Raw genomic sequence first — 12,217 nt, 5'->3', positions numbered from 1 at the left:
TTAAGTTGTTGTTGTTTTTGGTGTATTAAATATATTAAATTATATGCGTAATTAATGATTTAAAAAAAATAATTTAAAAATTAATTTAAAAAATAAAGGATGAGTATTAATTAGGGTGATTAAGAAAAATAAGAATGTAACTAATTTTATTAATAGAATCTTAAATTTCTTATTTTTTTATCGAAAAAGGAAACGACTTATTTTTGGTGGAATGATTAAAAAAGAATACGATTCATTTTCTGTGAACAGAGGGAATATATTTTATAAAATTAAATTTATATATTTAGGACATTTAGAAAAGGAGAATAGCATATATCCCCGGTTTGAAACTTGAATGATGTTTTTTCTTTTTTTTTGAAAGATCGGTTTGAATGATGTTTTAGTGACCATCTTCTCTCTCCATTTGACCATTGTCGTTTCTTCTTTCTACTTTTTTGTAGAAAAGAAAATTGATTTGCGGTTCAAGAATTGTTAAGTGGTCAATTTAGGATCCCAATGAATGAAATTTAATAAATCTAAATCTAAATAAATTATGTGATTCAATTTATTTATTTGAGTAATGCTAAACAGCCACATTGTGGCTGCCCACAATTTACTTAAGTAGAAAATAATTTAATTTATTTAACTTATTTTTTAAAATAAAAATAAGATTTAGTCATTTTATCATATTCTCTACATTATAGTAATTTTTTTGCAATTTTTTGGTAACTTTTTTATTTTTATTTAAAAATAAATTAAAAATAAAAAATGCAAAAAAAAATTTAAAAAATAAGTACAATATAGAGAATATAATAAAATAATTAAATCCTATTTTTATTTAAAAAAATAAATAAAATAAATCAAGATTCTCCTTATTATATTAGTGTGTGGGCAGCCACATTGTGGCTGCATAGATTTATTGTATTTTTTACTACATTCGATATTATGTATTGTCATTGTTCCTTTTAAGTGTAAAGTGGTCTATTAATAAAAAAAAATATTTGTCCCAATGTCTCGTTTTAGAATTTGAGGTCAAAATAATGATAAAGTTCTTATTTTATTCTTTTCTTTAACACTATTAGACTTTAGAAATAATAAATATAATTATAAATGTAATATTTCATTTTTTTAGTATGTGTATTTTTTTTAATAGAACACTTAATAAACGGAGGAAGTGAAATAGATATTTAATGAGGATGAAGGATCTTTTATTTACAATCATTAACAAAATCAAAACAAGGGTTTTTGAGTCTTAGATGATAGTTTTAATTTTTCGTGTCCTCAGTTTCTAAATAATTTCGATTTTTCAAATTTTAGATCATTAACTAATCCATCTTTTAGAGATTCTCAATTGATATAAGAAAAAGATTATTTATTTTTGATTCTTTTACTCTTAATGCTCATCCAATACGACAAAAGGTTAACTTGCTGAACTCGTATGTAGGCGATATCTAAATATTTGAAGCTGTTGAATAATCATCTACTGTCTTTTAGGGAAGTTGAATAATTATGAATTAAAGATAAAAGGTTAGGTTTTCTTTCAAAAAAAGAAAAAAAATAAAGATAAAAGGATAGCTCTACTTGTTTACCTAATATCCTCGACAGATGGGCTTGAGTGATTTGTAAATGGGTGCACGCATTGTTTTTATTTACTTGTTTGCTTTCAGTCTGTCCTTCAATTATTGATGCGGCTAAAGTTAGAATTCCACGATTCCCATCCCACTAATTCAAAATGCAAATCAATGAAAAGATGATATCTAACTTTAATTTAGAAAAAAATGTATACTACTATTGTTTAAATTCATGATTTTCCCCAAATATAAAATATCAGCTTTTACAAGAGAAAAACATTAACTATATAGTTCATTATAATTGCTTTATAATTGAATATTTGTATTCTCGTTACTAAGATTTTCTCAATCACACTATTTTAATAAGATATCAATCAAGCAAAAATAGTTCAAATCATATAACTTATCAAGAGTTTTGGAACTCCCCAAAGTTTCAACCCATATTAATAACAATGGATTAACTTGTAACTATTTTCATATATAGAGGCTAATCATCAAAATTAAATGATCTTTAAATAGTAGTATTATATTTTTTTTTTGAGATAAATAGTAGTATTATAATAGGTTAGAATAAAACTTTGCTTAATATTTTTTGGGTGAGTGTTTACTTTCTAGGATTAACATCGAGATAAAAATAGTAAAATAAATATAGTACTATTATTTATTAAGATGGATTGAATTTTGAAATATTTCAAGACACTTGATAAGTTATATTTTGAGCTAATTTTGATTGATTTATAATTTATTGAATGGATGAGATTGAAAATATTCGAATAATGAGAATAAAAATATTTAATTATACATATTATCAATCATGAAAATAAACTCTCTTAATTGATAAAACTTTATGGGTTAATGATTCTTTTTACCCATTCTCAAATACAAAAAATAAAAATTACCCACTATAAAAGAAAACTATAAAAACTACTCATTTTAAGTTTGAAAGGACAAAGCTACCCTTACTTAATTCATAAAAAATGCTGAAATCGCGAACTTTGCTCGACGTGTACATGCTCGACTAATACACGTCGAGCATGTCGAGCATCAATGGTAAATACATTAATGCTCGACATGCATTAGTCGAGTATTGCATATGTGTGATAAATATATTAATGCTCGACTTCTGCGAGTCGAGCAATAGTGATAAATACTTCAATGCTCGACATGCTCAAACATTGCGAGTCGAGCAATTGAGCATTCTTAGAAAATGCACTAATGCTCGACTTTTATCGTTTACAAGTCGAGCATCAGTGCAAAATACATTAATGTTCGATATAAGGGCAAAAATGTCCTAAATAGATATATTTATATATTTTATAAAAGATGGATATTTTTTATATTTTATCTTTCAAAATGGGTATATATCATTTTGCCCCAAACTTTATCATATAAATACAAACTTTATCATAGAATATATATTTGGATTCTATCGACTATCATATGAGAATTGAGATAGCATATATGTAATTCTATTGATTTTTGTTGTGTTTGGATTGGGATATCTGTTTGATGGATCTTGATCCATCATGAGGGGACTCGAGATTTCCTCTTATATTGAACAAGTGTGTATTTCATCCATTTTATATTAAAAAAATTAAAATTTTAATTTAAAATTGAGCGATAATTTTAAAGTTTTAATAAAATTGAGGGTTTTATTTATAAACTATGTTTTCATATTCTTTTTATTTATCTTCTTATTTTTTTTATTTTATTTCTTTTTAAATTTGTGAAATTTGACTAATTATAAACTTCTCCTCCGTCCAAGAAAGAATTTCATACTTTTCCTTTTTGAGACATTCACAAAAGAACTTCCTACTTATTTTTTTACTATGTCCCGCCACTTACTTTTCACTTTTCCACCACACTCAATACTAATTACAACACATTTTCACCACTCTCATTAATTACACTCAATAACCTATTCTCCACTCTTAATACATTCAACAACTTTTTTCATAAAACTTGTGTCACTCCCTTATAGGAAGTTCTTTCGTGGACGGAGGGAGTATTTAATATGCATATCAAATTAATGATCACAATGAGAGTTTTAATTTGATATATTTTATATAAATATTTGATTTAAACTGTAAAGACTTGCATTTATTTAAATAATCTCTCATCTTTCATCCTTTTTTGAAAAAAATAATAATATATTTTTCAATTCTTTTTTTATTTTAAATTTTTATCTTAATTTTTTAACGTTTTTTTTCTTTTTCATAATATCAATTTATTATTGTGAATTATTGTTAATTTTTTTTATTTTTTCAATATTTAGCTCAAATATATTCGGTTAAAATTAATTTTTTATTATATTTATAAATATGATAATTGAGTTGATATTAATTTTATACTATAAATATAGAAATCTAAAATATTTTATGTGCATTGCTCGCACGAGGTGTAAATGCTAGTTATTTAATTATGAATGATGAATATATCTACTGTATATTTTATACTACATTTCATTGCTTATTTCTTTTGACTTGTTTTATTGCTTATTTCTAGACCTTACAGAGTAATAAAAATAATTATATGCGGGGTTATATTATGGGTGGTGTAAAAACCATGGATGGCTAATAACCATTTCTAACTCGTGAAATTTATTTATTTTTTGTATAAATTTTGCATTTAAGTTTTGATGGAGCATCCGTAACAATAAAATAAGATACATTCAAAAGGGCATCAATGATATTTACGAATTGATAAATGCTTAAATATTGTGAACTGATAAATATTCAAAATTTAAGTCGAGAGCATATAGGTTAACTATTGGAACTTATTTCAATTTTTTTTAATTAAGAGTGTGTTTACTTTGGTGGTAAGATTTTTATTGAAAAATAATGAATAAAAAAAATAAGAAAATACTATTTTTTCCTTTTTTAATTATATACTGTATTTATTAGAGATGAAAATATGAAAAATGTTAGAAAAATATTTTCACACTCTTACCATGGGATAATATTATTCGATATTAAAGAGAAAATGTGTGAAAATGAGCCGCCCGAAAAATTATTTCATCATGCTCGAAGAAATTTTTTCATCATAATAAATATGTGAAATGGTGAAAAATAATAGTGAAAATATACTTTTCTCTCCTTCCTCATCAAAGTGAACGCACCCCAGGTGAATAGTACTTATTTCAAACTTTATTGTTTGCACATTGTCACTCTCTAAAGGAAAGGGAAGCCACAATGTCTCTTTTCAAAATTTGCAGACTTATATTCTTATCCTAAAAACATAAAAAAAAGTAAAGGCAAAAAGATGTTCTCTTTAGCATACACATACTTTTGTTGTAAATGTCAAAATACGAACAAAAAATGCTATATAGAGTGGGGGAATTGTATTCAAGTCCTCTAAGAATATCATTAAAGTGAAAGTTCTATACCATCTCTTAAAGTTTAAACAAAATTAGCTCTTTATTGGGAATATTTAGCGTAAATGGTATATAAATTACTGAATTTTTAATTAAATTTTCATTTTGTACACCAACTTTCAAATTTGTATTAAAATTATTCAATTATTAATTTTTTTTCTCATTATGAATACTCGCTCATTTTTTAGCATTGTGACATGACATAAATATGATCGCGAGAAAAAATAGAACCAGCGCCGTATATATATTGTATAATTAGATAGAAACGATGACATTTCATGCACAAATTTTGGTCAAAAAATGAGCGAGTATGCAAATGAGAAAAAAAAAACTTAATAATCAAGTATTTTTAACACATATAATTTAAGTTAGTGTGCAAAATTAGAATTTTTAAAAAATTTAGTATAATTTATATGCAATTAATTAATCTTAATATTTGACATCTAACTGGAAACAAACTTGAGCAATACAATTGTCTAATATTTAACATGTAATTAGAAACAAAACTTGAGCAATACAATCTTAAATTCATGGATAATATTTAACATTATTTTACCATAAAAACATTATAGCTTACTCTTGCATGGGTACGTAATACTACAATTCAAGCTTTAATTTAACACGCGTTCTTCCACCACGTCAGTTAATTATGTTCAGGGCTTTATCCACAATTTCTTCTTATTCAAATAAAGGGAAGCATATTGTGATATATTATGTGGGGATATATAGTGTATATCTTCTTCATTTTTTAAATAAGGAAAATTATTATTTATATTAATTAGCGCATAGTAAAATATAATTTTCATATCCATCACATGGTGGCATCAGTATTGACCTGTCCATTTTTATGCAACAAGCTGTCATCCAGAAATTGGCATACTGTGATCTAATTATGCAAATCTTCAATTAAATCAAAATTAATTTTAAAAGGAGATTCTTTGACTGATTAAATAAAAACATATATAACTCGAAGAGGGCATGATGATGATCACATGCTTATTTTCAGCTCACATGCTATTGTTTCTAGCTACTGATGCATGTTCAATCAAGCTCGAAACAATTCTATATCACCTCACATTTTATTTTGTTTTAATAACATAAAAAGTTAGTATATAAACTTTTACACTACAAAAAACTCGCCAAATACCGAGAAAAATTACCGAGGGCCGAACTTGCCCTCATTAATCACCGACGACAAGAAGGGTGGGTCGGATATGCACATTCACTGACGACGTAGACAGTCGGTGATTACCAGCGCCATTAGTGAATATTAGTTTATTATTTAATTATTATTTGAATAATACTACAGACAATATGTGCCGTTGGTAATCTTGGTACGGGTCGGATAATACAAACTGCACATGCCGTCGGTAATTTTAGAGTTCAAAATCGGGCAGAATGTGCAGTTAGGGCACATTACCGCCGCCATCCTCCCTCTTTTGCACATTACCGCTGATCGCCGATCGCTGCCGCCGCCGTCCACAGGTAAGTCTCCCTCCCTTTCGTGTATGAGTGAAAAAATATTCTTTTATATATAAAAATAAGTTTATATTTAAGATGTTCGAAGTAATTAAGATGGAGGAAGTAATACCGATAAGCTAGTAATTTATTACATTTAAAACGCGTTTAACGTAAATATTGATTCATGTAAATGGTATTTTTATTACATAAAAATGATACGCCTCAAATGATTTTTTATATACTTTAGTAGAAATAAATAAAAATGGTATTTTTATTACATTACAAATGACACCTTTATTCATAGAAAATGATACGTTTAACATATGCGAATGTTAATTTTTATAAAATCAAATGATACATTAAAAAATATCAAATAGTATTTTTCTGAATGAGCTGAGAATGTCCACACATACACATACAACCGAATGTACATAAGAGTTTTGTCTTTTTGCAATTAATTCATTTACATACTTGAAAATTTGAAGAGCGATTTTATTATAGTTTTCATTTTATTTTTATAACTAAATATAAGGTAAATTACTAAATATTAATAATAATTATAAAGAGTAAAATTGGAGCTGATCGAAATGCAATAGATGCAAATTTGAGTGGAAGGAACAATTACTTTTGGAGATCGAAATCGAATAATTTTTTTTGAATGCATCGAAATCAAATATCTAAAGTGGAGAATAACTTTACACTCACTTTTTGGAAACACAAAATTAACAAACATCAAAATATACAAAATAATAAATAAATTCTTAAATAAAATTCGTGTAGGTTAACAAGTCGATATTTCTGATGGCCAAGTTCCACTGACAAATACTCCATATAACCTTTCGGTCTCTTTTTAGATGAGCTACGGCTGTCATAGTGTCATGGCACATTCTTCTTTAAAATTATTTTATAAGTACTACTTACTTATACTTTCAAATTAAGGTTCATTTTGTTCGATGCGAATTATTAGCATCGAAAAAATAAACCATAAATATACAGAATTGAATGTGATGAGGGATAAATTTATAATGTAATTTTTAAATTAGCGCTATTTGGATAAAATTTATCCGAACAAAAATAGATTAAATATTTTTAAAAATTGATTGATTTAAAAATTTTGGTTCAAATTTAAAAGGATTTAATTAATTTTATTATTTTTTCCACATTATAATTTTTTTTGTAATTTTTTAACATTTTATAAAATTTTTATTATTTTTTTGTAGTTTTTGTACTTTGAAAATAATAAAAATTAAAAAGATCATTAAAAAAATTACAAAAAACTACAATGTAAAGAAAATAATAAAACTAACTAAATTCTTTTTATTTTGAACCAAAATTTTTAAATATAATTATTTTTCAAAGTATTTAACCTTTTTTTGTCCGGACAAATTTTATCCAAATAACATTATCGTTATTAAATAGGCTTTGAGGTCCTGGATTCGAGTCATCGATTGCGTGATCTTTAATTTTTTTTTTAATTTATTTATGCAATTTTTATATATAAAAAATGAATTATACGAAAATTTAATTATATACTAACATCACCTAGCTAGACAGGCCCAACATCTTAATTTTGAAAGACTTGTGTTACGGCCAACATAAAAATCCAATAGCTAATGATTTATATAAGCAGGTATGTAGACTTTATATAGGAACTCATATAGTATTAACTAATAATTGCACTAAATTCAACACCTCATTCTTAAATATACTAGCTAATAGCTATCAAATCTTGACTTTAAGCATTTAATTGAATCCGTAACAATTTGAAAAAACTACTAGTCAATATATTGCAATGAAATAATCAATAATAGTTTCCTGGTAGTAATTCGAACCCCATGCTCTTAATCCTACTTATAGACGCAGGAATTAATTGTCCTATGATTATTACCTATTGCCTAATAAAACTTACTCTTTCTGTTATTTTTAACTGTCTTATTAAAATATAAATTTTATTCTTATATAAGTGTCTCATTTTAAAATTTTATGGCATAACTTATTATTTTGCCCTTTTATTATTAATAACAATTTTATTTTATTTTTACTTTTTCAAATTTTCATGTAATAATTAGGAGTAAAAAGAGAAAAATGCCCTTTTCCTTTGCGTGCTTTGACGACATGGGACACTTAAGAAAAGTGGAGGGAGGATTAATTGATTTAGGGTGCGTTTATTTTGATTGTAAATTTTTTTATCGAAAAAATTTGGATAAAAAAATAAAAAAATATTATATTTTCTTCATTTTTTATCATATATTTACTACAGATGAAAAGATGATAAAATGTTGAATTTTTTTTACACTACTACTCAAAGATAATATTATCCAATATTGAAGATATGAATAAAAATGAGTTGTCCAAGAAAATATTTTACTATACCCGAAAAAAAAAAAAAAAAACTGTGATAATAAACATGTAAAATTAATGAAAAAATAGTGAAAATATATTATTTCTCTTATTTTTCATCAAAGTCATCGCACCCTTAGTGTTTTGTGTGGTCTTAAGGTTTAGTTACTTTGTATTTATTGGTCAGGTAATCACAATAAATTGATAATCACATTATTTGTGCAGCAAAGAGCAAATACAACATTTGATTGAAGGCTTACGATTAATTAATCTTATATGACTCATATCTGTAAAAAGAGGAAGTCGTTTTAGTTTATCCGAGGTGTTTGGTTTGAGAGATAAGATATAATTCATAAAGTAATTTGCATTAATTAAGTGTTTGGTTTATATGATTGGACTCGTGATTAATAATTCGGCCCGCATATAGTCATCAAATTGAGTGATTATTTATTATTTCAAAATTAGATGGATTATTTAGTCACTGATCATCCAATCCTATCAATTTTATATATCTCACTCACCAAACCAAATGTCTCATAGTGTATTATTTTATTTGTGCGAGGATAAATGTTACTCAATTAATCCATGCTACTTATAATGACACACTTTCGTTTTCACTTTGTCTCATTTATAATGGCAATTTCTAAAAGATAGTATGTGATCATTAGTCTCTACCCACTCTACACACATAAATTAAGTGGTTCATATCTTACACTCTTAACAACTTATTCTTAATATTCATACTCATTTCTATTGTATTATTATAAATGGGGCGAAAAGAGTAGTATTTTGTTTGTGAGTCTAAAGATCCTTGAATTAGCCACAAGCTCATATCTCAGTGGTACTCTTTACCAACTCAGAAAAAAAATATATATATTAATATATAAAAAGATAGTTTTTTATCTGTCTTCTTCCACCATTTCTTTCACTATTTTTCTCTCTTTTTTTAAATTTTTTTTCTAAACATCATCAAATTTGATTCATGAAAAAATATTTAATATATATCTTAAATTTAAGTTCGTGATAAGATCTTTAATATGGTATAAAATCATCAAAAAATAATTTAAACTGAATATAATATTAAAATTTAAAACTTAAAATATTTTATTTTTCTCTCTTTATTAAAATTTTACAAATTTTTATTTATTTTTTGTATTAATGTTCAGCTTCGCCAACCGTCAATTTTGGTGTTTAGTCCCGCCAATTACCAACCTTATAGATAAGCTTCGTCAACCTTGGTGATCACTTAATGACATAAAATATTATAATGAGAGTTGACCCAACTGTTTGATTAATGGGCATTGGTATTAGATTTCATTTGTAAACTATAAATAGGATTTCTTATGTAAAATCAACAAATCTTTCATTATTCTCCAATTAAAAATAAAAATTCTCTATTTTTATCTCTCTACATTCCAAGTTCAATTTCACTTTCAATTTATTAGTTTGGTTTTTATTCATTATTCTCCAATTGAAAATAAAAATTCTCTATTTTTATCTCTCTACAATCCAAGTTCAATTTCACTCTCAATTTATTAGTTTAATTTTCCTCGTTTCTACAAATTTATTATTGATATTCAAACCCTTCATAAATACTAATTTTACTACCCAACCCCCTTTAATACTTACTAATCCCATTCTACTAAGGTTAGATAAATGCGTGTACCAGAGAAAATTTGATCCATTGTCATTCCTAATGTTAATAACTTAATAGAGATGGTTAATTGTGTAAAAAACTAGAAACTTTTGTCAATTTTGTAACTAGGATTATTTAATATAATAAACTATTATCATATTAATAAATTTGAAGATAAAGAGAACAAATAAATATAATAATAAATAAACCTTAAATATTAATGCTTTAAATGACTGAACGAAAATGAGCTCGGCTCAAATATAGTAATGCCCACGGAGCCAAAAGGAGGTTTGACCAAATTATAACTTGGGCCTTGATGGCCCAATATGCTAGCTCATAAATTAGGAGCCCACTCGACTCAGTTAATGCATATATTGGTATATACTCCCTCCGTTTTTTTTAAGTGTCCTATTTTACTATTTTCCATGTTTCTTAATAAGTGTCCCATTTCAAAATTTGAGAGTATGATTATAACATTCTTCCTATTTTATCCTTATTTAATACTTGTATGAATATAATAATTAGTTGTACATATGCATTTATTATGATAGGGAGAGGTTCAAATAAGAACCACTAAATAAAATTAGAACAGAGAACCATTTTAAACCATTCGATCATCAAGATCTACGGTGGATACATCATCTTGGTGGATGAATGCAGATCCTGGGTTCGAATCCTGAAGGGAGCAAAAAATTTATTATTTTCGGATGCATTAAATTTAATAGCGAATGCATTAATTTATATAGTAGATGCATTGATTTTAATGGTTCTTATGTTCTCACGATAAGTGTGATTCTCACTATAACCGCACCCTATATAATTACTAAGGTTACAAATATAAATATCTTATTTGATTGGTATGTGTATTTTGACGGTTGTGGACACTTAATGAAAAACGGAGGGAGTATTTGACAAATAAGAGATACATCACACACACGCCTATATTAACACATAGCCACATATATGGGGAGATGTTCAAATAACAGTCATTTAATCTTTGAGCAATCACAGGGCAAATGGCTAAATTCTACGTAGAATATGTCTGAATTCGTTGTGTATATATTTGAAATTCGGAAATTAAATTTTTTACTCCCTATGAGATTCGAACCTAGTACCTTGAATTCATATAACAAAGTGATGAATCAACCATAGATCTTAATGATATAAGGACTGGAAATGGTTCATATTTTATATTTTAATATGAGTTGAGAAATGAGATTAAATATGGAACACCATAAATTCAAATTTTACGGTTGCGATTAATAATGTGAATTGAGATTAACATACAAGTCACTAAACGCACGGACAACATTCACACATGAGTCCGAATCTTGGACGAGGCGAAATTTTACCACATTAATTTAATACTGTTATTCATGAGTTATAATTGATTTATTCATAGATTGTTATTAATCTTATTCATAGATTTTATTAACTCAATTCGCTACATTGAATTTTTCATAGGTCTTAGATCTAGACCATAGATATAATGATCATATGGTTTATAAATCATCTCATTTATTAGGATAAAATGTATTCTCACTCTATCCACCTTCTATATATATATGGAAAGTTTCACATGATAATTTTTATTTAAAATGAGAACACATAACTATTCTCAGCCATTCGATCTTGAATATTTATAGTGGATGCATATCATCTTGATGATTGAATGCAGAACCTAGGTCTGAAATAATCCTTGAAGAAGCGAAAATTTAACTCTATTTTTTTTCGAGTGCAGTTAATTTCAGGACGGGTGCAGTAACTTTACACGTCGATGCAATGATCTTAATTTTTATTTTAAATTGTAATTTTCACGATAATCAACCCATATATGTGTGTGTATCAAAGTCACAA

Source organism: Salvia miltiorrhiza, chromosome 8 (genome assembly GCF_028751815.1).
Source record: "Salvia miltiorrhiza cultivar Shanhuang (shh) chromosome 8, IMPLAD_Smil_shh, whole genome shotgun sequence".
NCBI lineage: Eukaryota > Viridiplantae > Streptophyta > Magnoliopsida > Lamiales > Lamiaceae > Salvia > Salvia miltiorrhiza.
The sequence above is the reverse complement of the archived record's forward strand: the minus strand, read 5'-3'. Positions refer to the sequence as shown.